Raw genomic sequence first — 18,514 nt, forward strand, 5'->3', positions numbered from 1 at the left:
GGGGCGGCCCCACAAAGGCGGCGCGCTGGCGGCGGGGCGGCCGCGGGCCCCGCGCACGCCCGGCTGAGGAGGCACCTGCAGCCGGGGTCGGCGCGGCTGCGCGCCTTCCCCTCCGAGCTGGTACCTGGGCGCCCGGCTGGTAATGCACCATAAAGAGCCTCCTTTCAGGCTCTTTGAAGCCGAGATCGCGGAGGTCAGCGTGTCTACAAACCCCCCTCTGCCGGCCGCTCGGGCCGGGGTGCCAGCGCGGCAAGCTGGAGAGCAGGCACAGCCCATGGGAATCCCAACACTTGTGCCGTGGCGGGCGGGGGGCGGAGGGAGGGCTCCCCCGGCCCGCCCTGCTCCCCCGCGCCCCCGCCCCGAGGAGCCGCTGAATGTAACAAATGAGCTGCAATCGATCTGCGGGCACGGAGGAAAATCAAATTATATGGTGCGGCTGGGCGGCCGCGGCCGGCAAGGTGTGGGCGAGCGGCGGGCGGGCGGCGCGGGCTCCCCCTCGCCCCAGGCCCCGCCAGAGCGCTCTCCTCGAGGCGGGCAGGCTGCCAGCCCAGCCCAGCCCAGCCCTGTGCCTGCCGAGCCCCGGCTCGTTCTCCTGCCTCCCCCCGCGGCACGGAGGGGCAGCTCTGCTTGCAGTGTGCTGCCCCTGCGAGGCAACAGGTCGCTGGCTGCGAGGGGCTGGTGCAAGCCCCGCTGCGGCGCGTCCCTCCGGTGCAGCTCAGGCTGCCGGCGCTGCCCCGCCGTGAGACGCCCCGCAGCCCCCACGCGGCTGCCGGCCCGCGGGCGGGCAGAGCCGTGACTCGCCGCCGGCAAGCAACCCGCGGAACGGGCAGGGGCCCTGCAGCGAGGCCGTCTCCGAGGCGGGGAAGCACATCCCCTCCCGGTGCCGCTTCCCCGCGCTCCTCCGCCGGCTCCGCACCGCCTGCCAGGCTGGGCGGTTAGGAGCTGGCGGACGGAGGCAGCCTCATCCCGCGGGCCGGGCCCACTGCGCGCCCCTGGGGCGCCCCGGGCCCGCCGCCGCCGGGCGAGTCTTCCCGAGAAACGAGCGTCCGCGGACTCGCAGCCCCCGGGCAAGGCAGCACCTGCCGAGGCTGTGAATAGAGCGAGTTCAACCAGCCAGCTCGTACCTGGGCCCTTTTCTCAGCACCCAGACGTGCATGTGCGGACGGCGCCGCTCGTTCCGCTTGGGAAAAACCTCGCGCGAGCGCAGCGTCTGTCTGCGGCAAAGCTGCCGGCCGGGCCGTCCATGGGAATCTCGCCACTTGTGCAGCCCGCAGCCGGGAGGGGGCTGTGCTTCCTTTACAAAAAGAGACACAATTAAGCAAAATGCTCAATGAACATTATAAATGATGTGCAATCGCCTCGCAGATTGCTTAGCAAATCAGATTATATGGTTGCTCACGGATGATTTCCATGCGCTTTAAAACGCAAACAGGTACTTTCTGATTTTGTTTTTTGTTGTTGGTTTTTTTTTAACCAAAAAAAAGTGCTTTAAACATTGCGGAGAAATGCCACACGCTGAAAGGCGGCTGTGTGAATATTCACGTTCTCCTTTGTTCGCTCCTGAATTTCACAATAGCCTGGGGAGGACACGACCACTGCACTCTTGTAAATTTACCAATCCTTGACTAAAACCGCCAGGCACCTGCTTGGCAGAGCACAAAGCTGCCTACGTTTCCACTAACAATTTACTGTTTCATCAGCTTCTAAATTGGCCTGACAATAGAAGGGTTCAAAGCTAATATCATTTAAATCAACGGGGATAGCCGAGTTCAAGGATCACGAGCAAAAGCGCAGGCTGCGGAGGCAGGCATAGCCTTGCGGCTGCGGTCTGCTTTCTTTGTCGGGAGCGTTCAGGTGTGAGCAGGGCTGGCTGCGGTGGGCGATGCCCACGGGCCGGGAGGGCCGGCTCCGTGGGCAGGCTGGCAGCGTGGGCAGGCTCCTGCCCGGCCCTGGCACGGGGCCCCGGGCAGGGCGGCCGCGGTGCCCTGGCGGGCCGGGGCAGGGAGCAGGGCTCGCCGTGCGGCCGTCCCCGTGTCGCTTTCACGGCGGGGAGGCCGGAGGACACGGCGGCTTCGGGGCCTGGAAGCGCCCTCCGGCCGTGTGCGGAGGGCGGCGCGGTGGGAGAGGCGGGCGCGGAAGCGGTTCCTGCCGGCGGGATGTTTCGGCTAGGCGGCGGTGGCTCCCCCGGAGCGCTGCTGCGGAGTGAGGCCGCGCAAGCCCAGCCCCGCAAACGGGCTCCCGGCGGGCGCTAGTGCCGCCCCCCAGGCGCCCGGAGCCGCGTCTCCCTCGGCCGCGCCGGCGGGTTGCGGCGGGGCAGGACCCGCCCGCGGCGCCGGGGCAGCCCGGCCCCGCGGCCCGACGCCCGGGGCTCCCCAGGGCCGCGGAGGGCGAAGGTCATAGCGAGCCTGCCGAGCTTTTCACGTCCTTCGCAGGTACCGACAGTGGGGCATCTCTTCCCGTTCCCCTGTCGAGGATTTGTGAATCAGAGGAAAGCAGTATTTAAAAAGCACGTTTTGATGAGGAGTCTCTTATTTTCCAGTTCGCAAAACCACTGAAGAGGAGGGGGGATGATACCTTTATACCAGATCCTCATAACTCTTTATTCTGTCCCGGAGGACCACCCATTTGGAAAACTATAAAAGACTGTCATTATGACTGCGGAAGGGTTTGTAGACAACAAAGCAGGTGGCAATTGATAAAAATGTTAGATAACATAAGGTTAGATAATATAACATAATAAGGCTCCCTAGCATCAGCTGGAAGGAGGCTCTTCAATTTTTGGTTCCTGACAATTTCTCATGAGTAAGAGCCCTGTCACACTGGGATAATAGGGCATTTTTCCATTCCTGTTACACCATTCCTCTGACAACCATGATACACTCTCCCTTCCATAAATATATCAAGCTATAAATTATATAGAAATAAGAGGCTTTTCTTCTCATCACTTCTCTTCGTGGATCAGAAACTCCTCCTGTTTTCTTATTTTCTCCCTTTATTTATTTCTTCTTGGTTTATTCCCATTTGATCGTGTGCAAGTGTTGTCCTATTAAAGATCTCTACCTCCATGGTATTTTCCCTTAGGCTTAAATACAGTAGCCATGCTCCTTCTCAGCTCTCATTTTGCTAGGCTAAACAAAGTAAGCTCAGGATTAGACGCCCTGTTTCTTTATCCCCCAAATCACCTTTCCCTGGCCTTTTCTCAGTATGTGTTAATCATCTGGGACAACCAGAATTGTAATTGTACACAATCATCTAGGAGAGCACTCACAGCTTCTTGGAGAATGCTATCAACACCCGCCTCTCTGCCAAAACCCTTCATTTGGTACTGTGAAGGTTATATTTACCCTTTTCATGGCCATGTTCCTTCAGAGGCTCATAGCCACTTTGTCCTTAACTAGTACCTTAATGTGTTTTTCCTCCTCTGTCTGGCAAGGACTACTGATACCACAGTCATAGTACACATTTGTACAATATGTCCCAAATGCATGACTTTTTATTATTGCACTTCACCCTCTCTCTGTCATTCTGGTATTCACAGTCATTGGGTTGCTCCCGATGGGTTTTCAAGCTTCATCAGTGTTGAGATGGCCTTCCTACTCTGTGACTTTGTCAAATGTTGATAGCAGATTTCTTCCTTAGCTTTGAAATTGTTCATGAAATTTTCCCATTGAATCCATAAGAACAAAGAGATGGCTATACTAGGCTCATGTATTTGAGGGATGGCATAGGTCCATCTAGTTCCCTCACCTGTTTGTGGCAGTGGACAAGAGCTCAGAGACTTCTTGTGCCAGAGGCCGTTTCTGTGCGTCTAATAGCTCTTGATAGATTTATTTTCTCTTCTATGAATTTGTATAATGGCTTTTTAGAATTCAAGCAGCAAATAGTTTTATTAAAATTAGTAGATACTATTCAGTAAGACCCAAGTCTTAAGTGAATGATTGCTGTCTTGGAAATAGGTGCCAGACTTACAGATGCAGGTAAAACCAGAGGTGGAAAAACAAGTTAGATGTCTAAGCTGCTCAAAAATCTCTCTTCAGCTACTGTTTAACCCCAAAGGGTTTCTGCTGAAGAGACCTCYTACATAGTTCATGTTTTGCTGAACAGTCTTGGCTGTAATATGATGGGAAAAATACCCTGATGATTTTTAGTAAGCAAGGGCTTGCCTTGGGTGTCCAGTTCCAGGAAAGGATCTCCAGCGAAGATCCCCAGATCTCCACTTCCAAGGGCAGTTAGGTTCTCCTCCAGCCCAGAGCCAGATGTCTTACTACATTTGTTGGCTCCTTGCTGAGCTTGCTGGCTCAGTACTGCACTGTTTGTTGATCACCTGCCTCTCACCATACCATGAGCCTTGGGGTTGGTGCCCAGTGCCTACAATTTAGGCATTGCAAAACCACATCTCTGCATCCATTTAGCCCTGAGCCTTTTATCTTTGTGGCTAATTATTAACCAAGTCAGGGACATGAAAAACATCTATATAAGGAGATGCTGCATTTTCTTTGGAACTTGTCCACACATGAGTTGTACTGTTTTGCCTGTCCTGGTACCTCTTCTCCAAGGCTCACCTTCATAGTAGGCATGGGAGAATATTGCTCATTCTCCTCTAAAAGAAGATTGTTATCATATCTCCTCTCAATGATCTCTTTTTGAGACTAAACAAATCTATTCCCCTTCAGTGCGCACTTTTTTAAATCTCTTTTGTTGTTCTCTACTAATCTTCCCCAGTGTGCCTGTATTTTTCTTCAAGTGTGGTGTCCAGAACTGGGCACTATGCTTCAGCTAAGCCTCACCAGTGCCAAGTAGAGCAGAATAATTACCTCAGTGTTTTACCCAAAACATTGCTGTCAATATATCCCCAAGACATTTGTTTTTCTGCATAGGTTTGATCCAGTTTTATCTAATATGTGGTTCACAATAGTCAGTCAATCCATTCCTGCAGTATTGCTGCCTATTAGTTATTCCCCATTTTACAACTGTGCATTTGATTTTTCTTTTGTCCCAAGATTGCATTTTACACTTGTCTTTATTACAGTGCAACTTATTGATTTCAGACAGTCTCCAATCTCTGAAGATCAATTAGAGTTCTGATTCTGTTCTCCAAAGCAACCTCTCCCAGCCAGTGCTGTCAGGAGCTTTATTAACTACTCTATTTTCCAGTAGCCAATTTATTGTTGAAAAGATTGAGATGAACTGGGGCCATGGCAGACGCCTGCAGGACCCACTTGGAATGTCCAGCTTTGACAGTGAACCGCTGATAAGTGCTTCAGTGTGATTGCAATCATTATGCAGTCATTCTAATGCTGGTTTCATTTGGACCTCATTATCCAGTTTTGTTTATAAGAAGAGTAAGGCTTTTGGCACTAACAAAGTTAAAATATATATCACATCTATCCCCTTTATACACTTGGCTAGTTAGTCCTTCAAATAAGGACACTGAATAATTTGAAGTGATATGTTCTCGATTAATCCATATTGATATGTTCTATTGCCTTATCATTTATGTGCTTACAGATTGATTAATAATTGACTCTCATTATCATGGTTACACTGATGGATTTGTAATTCCCAGGATCCTCTTTTTTGCTCTTTTTTTTTGAGCTTGTAAGCACATGCTTCTGGCACAGACATCCTGTGTGACCTCAAGCAAATCATTTAGGTTGGGAGTCGTGGCCTCTAACTTCAGCCAGTCAAAAGCTGGACATTAATTAGGAGAGGGATTCAGTTCCTGGCACACACGTGTCTAGTGCCATATTAGGTACTATACAGTATCCAAGACATTTCTTGGCATTCACAGATATGACACAGGACCCACAGGACATGTGCATCTTTCTGGAAGCACAATGGAGGCCTTAGGGAACACCTGAGAGCATCTGAAATGGGACAGGACATCTATGTTTAGACAACTGAATCCCTAAGTATAAGTTAGTCGTTAATAGCTAAAGGAGAAAGGTGGGTATAGCAAACCACCCTCAGGAAGAATCTTTCTTAAGAGAGAGTCAGTTGGTCTTTGGAGACGCCAGTCACATTTCACTGGCATTAGAAGGAACCAAAAATTTTTACCTTCAATTTAAAGGCCTAATATTTAGGCAGCTACATGTTCTTCAAGGCATTCTGACATCTAAAGGTCTGGATACCTAAGGAGACTTTTGAAGTATCTAGGAGCCTACGTCCCAGTCTGGCCCATGCTTATTCTGTCTGACTTTTGGTCCTGCACCGATTAAACCTTAACTTGGGCGCTTCTGTTCAGTGGGAGGAATCTACGCTTTTATAGTTCAGTCCTATCTATTAAGTGCAGACAACCCTTCACTGACTCACAGTAGCTGTAAGGATAACTGTATGAAAGCTTGCAAGGGATGTAGATCTGTGGTTAGCAGAGCCACACGTACACAAGACGGAAGTCATGATGCACCACTTAGTGCATAATACAATCCTGGAAGCTTACCTGTGCTGCCCCCAGTCCTGAGCAGTATTATACCCTTCTGCAGATCAACAGACAAGAAACTGATGGCAGGACACATCTACTGCAAAAACACAAATGCAGTAATGTAACAAAACATCAAAGATCAAATCACATGACAATTACTTCTTTTTTTTGTTACTGAAAAGCTCAAGATCTCTGCTGGACATAGCAAGTCCTAAAGGTACATAAGCACTGTAAATCCAAGGGTTTGGGCTGCATGTATGCCCATGCATAAAGATACAAGATCTTTCTGATCAATTATAGCTAAACAAGCAAATGACAAATAGACAGCATTGGCGAGGAAGTGGTAGCTGGAGAAAGTAATGTCTCCCTAGTCCGTGCCTTCATTTGCAAGCTGTCAGAAATTTGTAGGAATAATTCCACTACCGGTAACATACAGGCTGTTTTATTTAATCCATGCCTCCATTGGCTTCCACAGCAATAAAGCCCACAAGGAGTTATCATATAATAGATAAACGTGGATCCCAATGAGCTGCTGCAGCTTCCCGCCCCAGTGTGAGGACTGAAGCCGCATTACCCGGGGCCACCTGTCCCRGCTCAGCACTGCAATGTGCAGTGGAGGGATTTAGCCCGATTTGCTCTCTGCTGTCTGCCAGCGTTGTTGTTTGGGTGGGGCTGCACCTGTTCCTGGGCAGTGGGAATCCCTTAATTAACACTGCCGAGCTGGGCAGCCAGAGCTGGCCCCGCATGGGCGCACAAAGGCTTAGGGGAGCGCATGTGAATTCAGTGCCCTCTTTATGCCAYGCCACCATTCATTTCAAATCCTCTGTGCGACCTTACAGTGCAGCTCCTGCATTCCCAGGGCTTCTGCCTGTTATTCACACCCTGGATTTTCCTCTCTTCAAAAGGCAGAGATGCTGCCTCACTGTAGTTCAGATTCTTGGGTCTGCAGTTGTGGGAAAAGCCACTGAGGGACAATAATATATTTCAAGGTGTATATTTGGTCATGGCATTGACAGTGCTTTCCTGCTATCAAATGCAATTTGAGTTTAATTGGTGAACATATCCCCATGCTTTGAAGTGTAATATTAGCAAAGATAGCCTGGGCCGTAAAATTGGATCCAAGTTATATATTCTACTGAAGGCTCAGAGATGTTGAATCTCTTTCCTCACTAATCCCAGTTACCTACTAAACCCCCTTATCCATATCACCTCATCCTAGTGAGTTCCTCATTCCCTCCCCTGTCGCACACTCCTCTCTGCCCTTGACACCATGTATACTGGTGCCACCTTCTTTCGCTAGCCACCCTGCTCCCTYTTCTCCCTCCCCACTCAAGCTCTGCCTGTCTGCATTTCAAGTCAAATGTTACTGTCTTCCAACCAAATGCCAGCAGACAAACTACACACTGCATGGTAGGTCTATGCCTTTAACTCCAGAGGCCAATGTCATGGAGACCTTTGAAGATGAGAAAACTAACTGCAGATAAATTTGTGCCTAGACTTTGCACTTCTGGGCTGAAGCATGTTGTGTTCAGATGGAAACTCTGGAATACTTGGCAGTCAAACTCCTGCAAGCTTTTGTTGGGTGTGAAAAGAGACATTTCAAAAAATTCACAGCGTGGACAGTTTTTTCTAGCCATCATATTCAATTTACTTCTTTCCAGGACAGCTCCCCTCCTGCCAGTTTCAGGGATATCTCATTTTGCTTTTAAGGTGAAGGGCAAAGGGGAGCATACCACTTTGCAGGTGGTCAGCATGGTATCATACCACATTTGGGAGAACTTTAGCCATTTATCTTCAAGTCACCTCCTTTGAGGTACTGAACCCAAAACTGCAAGTAGGGTTTTACAACTGGTGCTGAAGTCTACAAAGCCTTGAGTATTTTCCCTAATGTATGCATTGTATGAGCAGCAGATTTGTGATGAACAGTTATTTAGTAGTGGGGAAAGAAAAGAATTTTGTTGCAAAACATGAATTAGATCCAGGAAAAGCTATGTATCACCACGTTGCTTTCTCGGATGAGAGCTCAAGCGAAGTAGTGATGTTATCATACCGCCATGCAGCCCAGGTGGGCGCAACTCCCCACCTGCCCTGGTGCTGAGCATTTCTGTGCATCGTGCTCTTGCCCAGAGATTGCTCTGTCTGCACAGTGCCTATGAAGGCTCAAACTGGCTCGACCTTACCATCCGGTGCAAGGGGAGGCTGGTGTGGGCCCACCAGGACGCCCATGTGCCCCAGCGTCCCGTCGGACGCTGGCAGCCTCTGCCAGCTGCGGGCACAGAGTGGGGAGGCAGGGCCAGCCCTCCCTGCTGCTCTGGCAGAGCTGCAGACAGCAACCAGGGCTCCCTGTGAGCCCCCAAAACAGGTGTCCCTGGGAACACGTTTCACCCGGTGTGTCAGCCCCTCTGATTTCGCACACCTCTCTCCTGTTTGCTTTGCTGGCCGCCTTTTGGAAATGAAGCGTTTCTCATGGGTGGCAACATAACTCCACAAGTGTCATTTTCCGTCCCGTGTGGGTAGCCATGCTGCTGTACCACGGTTGCGCAAGGCAGCCTAAAGCGGTGAGGATCTGTAGGCAGAGGCAGCACCTTTTGAGGGACTAACCAGAGAAGTGCGGAGAAAAGAGGTGAACTTTGGGGCACAAACCCCTTCTTTTGGTCGCCGAACATACAACAACACCGGGTCTCATTAAAAATGTTTGCCTCTTTACCAAACGTGAAAAGAGCATTGACAGGGCGCCGCGCCTGGCCTCGGCCCTCCTGGAAACCGGTTCTCTGTCGCCATCTTGTGGCGCAGCGCGGAGCGGCGGCGGCCCGTCATGGCGGGCGGCCCGTCATGGTGCTCGCCGCGCCGTGCCGCCGCGCCCGGGCCGGGGCAGCCTCGCCTCCCGCAGCGCCGGCGGGTGAGGCCGCCGCCCGGGCTGACAGGTGACAGGCCGTGCGACGTTACTGCCTGCGCAGTGTCCCTCGTGTCAGCGGCCCCCAGTGCCGGGGAAGCGAGCTGGAAATCCGGCTCCTTGTACTGCACAGCAAGAAACCACCTCTGCCCCCGGCTGGGCTTCAGGGTGTAACGGAAAAAAGGCAGAGCTCTCTATGATGAAACAACATCTTGAAATAAAGTGCTGTTACTCACACCACTAAAGCAGCCCTGAAATTAGTTGAAATTAGCATTATTGCTCTTGCTAATGGAAAGACGCAGGAGCTCAGCACTTGCCATTTGCTGTGCTGCTGCCTCAATGGCTTGCTGCTTTCCGGCTCCAGACAAGGCCTGTTGAGCGATATAACCCACATTAATCCTCCCTTTAGTCACTCGTAGGCCGAAGACTCAAGCTGGTACCAGACAGCCACATCAGACACTGAATACGGAGCCCCACAATGAGCGATGCCTGTGAATAGTGTGACAAGGGTGCTCAGCCGGTACCCTGGTAGCTCACCTCAGGCTCCCTGCTGCAGGCCGCGGCACCTGGACGCCCCGCTCCTCCCTTACCCCTATCCACCGGCTGCCTCCAAACCACCCTGGCAGCCTGCAAATGCAGCTCCCGCGTCCGTACCTTCTTGAACCTGTCGTAATAGCCCTGAGGATAAACAGGGTTGAGAGCCAGCTGTAGGGAGCCGATATGACAAATGAGACGTTCGGATAGACGATTGATAGCAATTAGATTGCCACCTGCTATCGCTTTAATCTGTATCACGGATTTTTAATTGTTAAGGGGGGGGCCGCTGGCACATGAATACATAAGGACTATCTTAAAAGGCACAAAGCATTAGGATTGCATCCCAGTCATTACAAATAGGACTGCACCACTTTTTAGTTTTAGCCTCTACTGTGAATTTTGGTCTCATTTTTCAACAGTTTTGCCCTGAGGTTTCTGGGACTTTTGTGCTCTCTACTTCCATCCTTTTTTTTTTTTTTTTGCAAATGCAGAGGATTTCATTTTAGGCTTGGACAGTTCTTTCCAGTTTGGCTTCCTGACAACCTTCTGCTGTCAAGTGGCCTGCATTGATTTGCACTGTGTCTGATTTTCAGCAGGTCCTTATCCAAGGCCTATTCCCTCTGGCTGTTACCCAGGTGAGCAGTCCTACTGCAGTCAGTTGATAATAGTTTTCAGTAATTGGTACTTCCACAGGTTTGCAGGGTCAGGGCTTGCTTCTTCTTCCCCCTCTTTGGATGGCTCTAATCTGTTTTCAAGTCATGCTTCCTCAGAAAAAGAGAATGCCAAGAATTCTGAAAGGTTTGGTATGAGGTGCCGCAAAGGAGAAACATGCTGATTTTGTTRGAGAGACACACAAAATAGACTACGATTTGCATAAGGAGCTACTGAGAGAGGGAGACTGAATGAGAGGTCAATGGAAGGGTTTTCATTGACTTCAAAGAGTATTGGATCAGATCCATGTTGAGCATCTGCAACTTCCTTTGATGCAACAGCAAAATGTAGATAACAAGCCTCTCCGCTCTGTACATGCCCTACCTAAGGCACTATGTGGAGAAAGACTGTGAGACTGGCAATGGCGTACGCCAGTCTTGGAAGAGAAAGCAGATCCATCTCGTCTATGTGGGAGAAGCTGTTTTTCCTAGGTGATCTAAGGTTGCAGCAGGGCTGAAAGCAAACGTACCCTAGAGGTTACTGCAGAGCAGCCATGTGAGCTACTCTGTGTTCTGAGGGAAAATTGTTAGATTATTCTGGAATATTAAAATACATTTTTTAAAGTGTTTTTTGAGGTAACCTTGAATAGTCACTGCCCATCTGTCTTCAAAAGCATCTGCCCAACTCTACAAAGCAGATCCCAAACCTGTAGAACATTATCTTTCTCAACCAGAACAACAACTCCTTCATGTCCACTCTTCCATTCTGTGTGCCCACCTATTCCCTAAACTAAGGCCCACCCCATGAGGTCTTCCTGCTGCAATGGCAGCCCAACCTCATAATCCTGTCCATGTCACATCTCCCCAGCACCCACAAGCTAAACCCCTCACCATGCTCCCAACAAATATTCAGATTTTTCCTTCTTCAGCCAGTATGACAGTTAGCTTCCTATCAGATAGCTTCCTGCAGCCACCACTGTGGTTGCAGCAGGCTGGGAAGTCACAAGCACATCTAACCACAACTGATCAGGGATAATTATCTGGAGGGAGGTATTAAATGGCTTAGCTAAATACCACTTCATCAGCAGAGTGGGGAAGTTTTGCTGTGTGTCAGCTTTGGAGCAGTTCATGAGCTATCTGTGTTCTAAGCAAAATTTTTTTATGGGCAGTTTTTGCCTATCCTTGAGGCAGGCGCAGAGCAAGAAGGTGCAATCTTGCAGAAGGAAACTAAATTGGGAAGGGGTAATAGAAATAAGAATAACAACGGGACCAAAATAATAAGCCATCGTAAACATTTCTACAACACTTTTCACCTGTGGATGTCAAATAATTTGCAAGAGCTAAAAAATTAAGCCTCTYGGCAGTGCTCATGAGTCAGAAATACACACTGTTTCTTTCACCTGTTGCTTAACTGCTGTCACCCCTGAATTAGGACACAGAAGCTGTTCATTGCTCAGGGCAAAGACACCTAGCAATTTAGGGTGTGAGAGGCTAACTCAAACTGAAACTGTAAGACAAGGCAGCATTTAGAGTCTAGATTGGCCAGGCCACAGCCTTACAAAAAGAGCCATGGATCTTTAACACCAAGTGGTCAGGCCCTCAGTTTGACGTCTTAGCTGATAAAACAGGAAAGGTGAAAGCAGGGGCAGAACCAATCTTTTAACAGCTGGCTATAGGAGAAGACAAATTTGTAAACTGAAAGAAGGACAAAGAAAATAGATTTACCCCCTGCTTTTAATAGAGATTCATTCATAAAAGTAAAGCAAGGGCTACAAGGTCATAGAAAGTTACATGTGATCAGTTTTTGGAAAATGCCCTTACAGACCAAGCCTAAAGGCAGAGGCTATTTGGACTATTGCCAAGGAGAAGTGTCATGGAGGCCCGTTTTTTTTGCCTTCTCTGGCGGCCCAAGGAAACTCCAGCTAGACATATTGTATATGACAAGGTTTAATGACCTTTGTTCATAATGGTCCCAAGCATGAATACCCAAGTGCATTCAGGAGAGGCCCAGGACTAAGAGGTAATGTAAAGCCTAAAATAGGAAGCAAAGATTTTCTGGATTGGGAACAGGGTCATTCCTGGGGCAGTGAATGTGTGAGGGTTCACTTTGCACCTGGTATACTGATTAACAGCACGGTCAAGCTCCTAAACTTCCCAAGCATGAACACCTGCTTCTAGCTCTGCTCAGATCTTAGCTCTTCACAAGACTTTCTCCTTCAGTAATCCAAGAAAATGCAGAAGCATCCTATGGCTCTGTCAGAACTGTCCCCAAGAGCCTGTCACATCAGTAAGGATTGATCTCAGCCCCTCCATTCCTGAGAGCTCACTCTGAGCTCTCTATGTGCCATCCTCTACATGCATTCAATCTATCCACCCTCAGCTGTATACTGATGCTTCAGTGCTGACTGCTTCTGGAGGGGAAAACACTAGAGCTCATTATCCCTCTTTGACTCCAGCACCTTTCTTCGTGCTGCCTTTGACCCTTTCCTCCTAGTTGTGCAAAATATTTTGCTATCCTTTCCTGTTCCCTGCTCCTATCATAAAACTCCCTGATCCATCTTCTGATCTTCCAAAAAATACATCTGGGCAAAGATGACCTGATTCTGGATCTCATGCCTACTCCCATACTTGAATGCAGCAGGGCAGCACAGTCTATTTACAGAACTAACCAGGATACTCAAGCATCCCTGATGACTGTTCTTTTTTTTTTTTTTTTTTTTTTCTTCTGATTTCTGTGGCTGCTCCTCTGTCCCTAACAGTTTTTCAGGAATCCAGTCTGTAAGTGCTGACAAACAGCATGTGCAAAGGCAGTGAGCTGGGTGAGCACAGCTCTGCCAAGCTCCCTAGAGCCTTCAGGCAAGATCCCCACACCCACCTCCAGCACATGCAGGTAGCTGCCAACTCAGATGTGGGCACGTGGCTGTGTGTTTGATCATCTCTCTGACACCAAGAGAAGCAGAGAGTTCAGGCCCAAGGTGAGGGTGGGTGCAGTCAGAGCCAGGGGGATATTACAAAGGGATTTCTGAAGAGGAAAGAGGAAGGATACCACAGAGAAAAAAAAAATACAAAAACAAAAGCGAAGACAGTACAAGGGAGCATAATAATGGGCATGAATTTCTCTTTCTTCTGCCCTGTGGCAGGCTGCCAATCCCTTCCACACACATTCCTTAGCGCTACTAAAACCAGTCCCCATGGACACACCTGCCTTGAGACAAATTCTTTCAGTCTTGAAAAAATCTGGGCACTTCTTCAATAAAGAGCGTTGCTTTTAAACTGCTTTGCCTTTGTGAATTTTGGCAGCAGCTCACACTTGGAGAGCTTTTGAGAACCCTTTCTGTAATCAGATTTCCCTGCCCTGCCCCGGGGGACTGTAGGCGAGCCACTTCCTACAGCTGTCCCTCAGCTTCCTATACTGTGACATGTGACTCACCACTGCCTTAAAGGGCTGGAGCTAGGCATCATTTATGTGTAAAGAGCTGTGAAATCCATGAGGCTGATGGGTGCTGAGCGTTACACTACATGCTGTGAGAATAGCATTACTGCAGCTCATCACTTGGGTAAAGCAGGGGGTGGGACAGGCACAGGAGTATGGTTTTAAAACACTTTGATGCCCCATGCAAAAAGTTCTTAAGTGAATGGAATAAGAGGCAGTTCAGTCGTGTGGTGGCAGGACTCATCTGTTCAAAACAACAGGTCCAAATTTGAAGACCAGAAAATAAAAATACACTTAGGAGTATTAGCTAAGCCCTCACCATGCTGTTCATAACCAGAAAAAAGCAAAACCCCATTTGAGTCTTTTTCGGTTCCTTCTCAAGCACCACATGCAGGTTGCCTCCAGAACCAGCTCAGGTTGACAATGTTCTGGTATGGCAAAATCCTGCTTTTGCTCCAAGAAAAATCTTTTATTCTTGTTCTGACCAGAATAAGACTAGGTTTCAATATCCTTGAAAGAGAAACCAAATGATGAGGAGCGTGGTCCTGGGGAGAAGAGCATAACTGCAGTTCTATGGATATATGGCCAAAGCAATGTACATTAAGATTTCTGGTGGTGTTACTCCAGGGTGAAGCTACCAGCAGTGCAAGAGTAACTTGCAGTTTCTGCCCTGATCTCTCCATGCCCATGAAGAAGCCATGCTGCCTCCCAAATAAACAAATTCCTATTAGCAAGCTGCATTGTGCCATTTTTACCTATAGCTGTCCTGGAACGTAGAGAACATCAGTTCATTTTAGACTGCGGCAATAGTCAGCATTGCCAGAGAATACAGCTGCCTATTTCCTAACCAAGCCTTTGCTGCCTTTGCTCTGAAGAGGTCAAGTATTGCTCTTTTGCACCAACATTGTCCTAGCTGGCCTTGCTATGGTTTTAATACCATAGCTAGAAAAGCGTGTGCTTAATTTTATTAAGTGCCAACTAAAGTTTTAGAAAAAGTAGAGTGTGAAGAACTGAACACTATTAGGAGCCATGCAGAGTCTAATGTCGACTTGGCTGAAAATTTAATCTTGAACAAATCAAATTCTCCTTGTCATTTTTTTCCCTGGTAAAATACAGAATAATTACTTGCCTTGTAGAGATGTTGTAAAGACTAAGAAAGACTTGAAATCATTTATTTAAGATGTTAAAATCTCCTAAGAATTGTGTAGAAACCTAAATTAGCATTAAAATATTTAAAAATTTAAAAACACAATGAGAGAAAACAAAGTATTATCATTGAAACTAAATATTTAATGATATAGCAATGTTAAAAGATTTTTCACAGGTAAAGGATGGAACATTAATTTACAATTGCCTGGCAGAATATTTTCAGCTCAGAGAAGCAACTGCTCTATATTTGCCATGGAGGAACAAAGTTAGTGCAGGTACACAGGGAAACTCTTGTAGCTCACGACAGTCTTTAATAGTGTCTTCCATTATTATCACCATTTCATGACAATTCATTTAATTATTATCATAATTTCATGAATTTCATCAGTTCATGCTATTATAATGCCTTGGGCCTTTAGCTGGGATGTGTCCTACTGTGGTTGGTACCACAGCCAAGGAAGATGATAAAGTTCCCTGACCCCAGAGCTTAAAATCAAAAGTCCTGAATGTCCAACAGTTTATGTCACACGGGAATTGGACCATTAACATCAACAAGCCTGTTTACAGACATAAAATTAGTCTGGGTGAATACATCTTCATGGAAGATAAATTCAAATATAGATGAGAAGTGTCACATGGATACCCTAAACAGATGCATGAAGCACAAGGTAAGAGTAAGACCATTATGGCAGGTATCATCAGAGTGCACCAATTGCTTAGATGTGCTGTACATGCAAACTGACAGATGTAAATTTTAGGGAAGAGACTGAAAAGAATCAGGGTAAGTAAGTAAATGGCCTTGCAGATTCTTAAATGGATCTCCTCTTTGGTTTCAGGGTAGYCCAAAATAAAACACAAAGGTATTTGAAGAAAAATTGCCCTAGAAGTTACAAAGGCAGAGATTACTGGCAGAGCATAAGCCAGTACCTGAAGCATGTATGAGTCAATGCACAGGGTGGGATGAAGCTGTGATAGATCTTAAAAGCAGAAAATAGAAGTTTGAGCTGATACATGGAGAATAAAGAGCCAGGAGGTGGTCAAAGCAAAGACACAGATGACATGCATTTTCATACCTGCAGATTTTGTCACATCCTCCAAATTAATAAGTATCCTAGTAACAGTAATGCTCTGCTTGAGAGAAAATCACCTTGTATGCAAATGACTATGATCCTTCTCCCCCATCTTGCACTCTAAGACAAAAAGCAATAGAAAACAAGGCTGTCAAATATGCCATTTTATAAAGGACTACTGAAGAATAACCCATTTGCTCCACACCATTTTTCATAAGTGATAACAAGAAAAAGACAAATCAGTAAAGAGGCCCCTGCATTATCCCCACCACCCTACTGGAGATTTCTGTCTGACCAGTGAAGTTCCAGCCAGTATCTGGTATAGCAGACAGTGTAACAGGGGAGCTAGACATTGGCAAAAAAAAGCATCAGCGGAGCTAATTTGAGAAGTTTGTACCCACTTCCCCCACTCACATCTGCCTTATCTACTACCTCCATTTACTTCTGCTAAATCCTGCATTATTTATTTGTATGGTTGTGTTTTAATAGAAAGGGTGCAAATTGCCAGCAATGGGGAAAGCTGGAAATGATAAGAGGCTTTTATTGATTTTGCTTTTTTATTCCAAATTGATTACTGGCCCTGCTAACAGAGCAAAATTATTGCCTCTATTCTTCTAATGATATATACACAGCCATACCTACAGACATCTAAGTGCTCTTAGCATTCCACTGCAGCACAAGCAGCAGAATATTCAAACACCTCTCAGTATAGCTACTCCAAACTGCAGGATACATGGCCACACTGAAAGCTCATGTGCCGTTACTCCAGTTTTACACACACAGTGAAAACAAAACCTTCCTCTTTTCCCTATTTTTAGTTCAATAAGGTTTCCCTGAGTAAGATTGCTCATTTGAGGGCCTGGTTTCTCTGGGCAGTATGGTTAAGTTTTATGTTGTTAGTTCGGTGACATACCAGTATAGTGCAGGCCAGGTATTATCCTTGAAAATATGGGTCTGTATTTATATATCTGTAATTAACACTGGACAAGCTAAACCTGACCCTTACAGGACTCTTTCCTCAGGCCATTCTGTATGAGTGAGCAAGCACCACTGCTTCTTAACTCAGTCAAATGCCCAGTTGGGTACTATGGTGTTTACAGGTGTAGAATAAATGCTTTCTGCTCACACAGTCTTCCTCGGTCAGTCATAAGCTTGCCAGTTCACCAAAGACTGGTCTCCATCAACCATTTGGAAGGTTATTAGGAACCTTCCAAGGAATTAAACTGAGTGCAGTTTGCACACAAGTCTGCGCATGGATACTTGTTTTTCAGATCCAGAGTCTATTTTGTGTGAACAGCATTCAGTCTCTTATCCTCAGAAGGTGTCACCGAGAGATCTGGACAGTAGTGACAGATAAATGTCTATTTTGGCAGTTACCTTCCTACTTACGCTGTTCTAAAAGAGAGCATTTTTCTTCACAAAAAGACTGCGCATGTCTTAAAGAAAACTTAGGAAACTTGAGGGAAGATTAAAACCACTGTCATTACCCTGGTGTAAACCTGCCCAGATCAAATCCAACTCCACATTAAGAAGTGACAGGATATACCCCAATCCACTTCAGGATGAAGTTTGCAGAGACTGGGAGCATTTCAATTTGGTATCCTAGCCAAAAGGCGTTGCACTCAGGCAGGTGTTGTCTTGCCTCTCAGCACCTTGCTGAATGCAGCAGTCCAACTGTGGCCTGCTCTCACACTTTCTGGTTGCTCTCCCTTCTGCAACAAACCTCTCCTGATGTGAACACTGAGGAAAGCGAAGGGCTTGCCTGACTAAAGAATACTTATAAGGACCCCCCAAAACCTTTCTAAATAGCTGTGCAATAGATCTTCAGAGAAAGAAACCCAACAAACTGTGAATGAAACTAAAACAGGGTGCAGATTACATTTGTCCTGCAAAGACTCTGGGGCCAAGAGACCTGAGCAGGTTGGGCACTCACATCCTGGCCACAGCAGGCAGGCGATAGTGGCAGATGATGCAAAGCGACATGCATGACGCAGCATGGACACAGCAAGCAGCACACTATTTCCATTAGCAGATGCATCTAGTAACACAACATAACTGTCACCACGTAAGACCAGTAGCAGCAACTGTTTATTCATGCTGCTTCACACCTCTGATGGCTTTCGTGCCATGCTGTTTTAGGTTGGCTGTGACCATCACTATGTTTGTATGATGTTTCTATGAAGTTAGGAAATAGCACAGTTCTCCATTTGAAAGTACAGGAGAGTGAAACGCTGCCAAGCTCCAAGACACAAAGATTAAAAGCAAAAGCCCACTGCACTAAAGGTCTACTTTATAAAGACATTAAACAGTTTTAAGACTAACCTAGGCCACAGAAGGCCAAGTAAATGAAAACACCCTTTT

The sequence above is a fragment of the Apteryx rowi genome, unplaced genomic scaffold (genome assembly GCF_003343035.1).
Source record: "Apteryx rowi isolate R43461 unplaced genomic scaffold, aptRow1 scaffold_222, whole genome shotgun sequence".
NCBI lineage: Eukaryota > Metazoa > Chordata > Aves > Apterygiformes > Apterygidae > Apteryx > Apteryx rowi.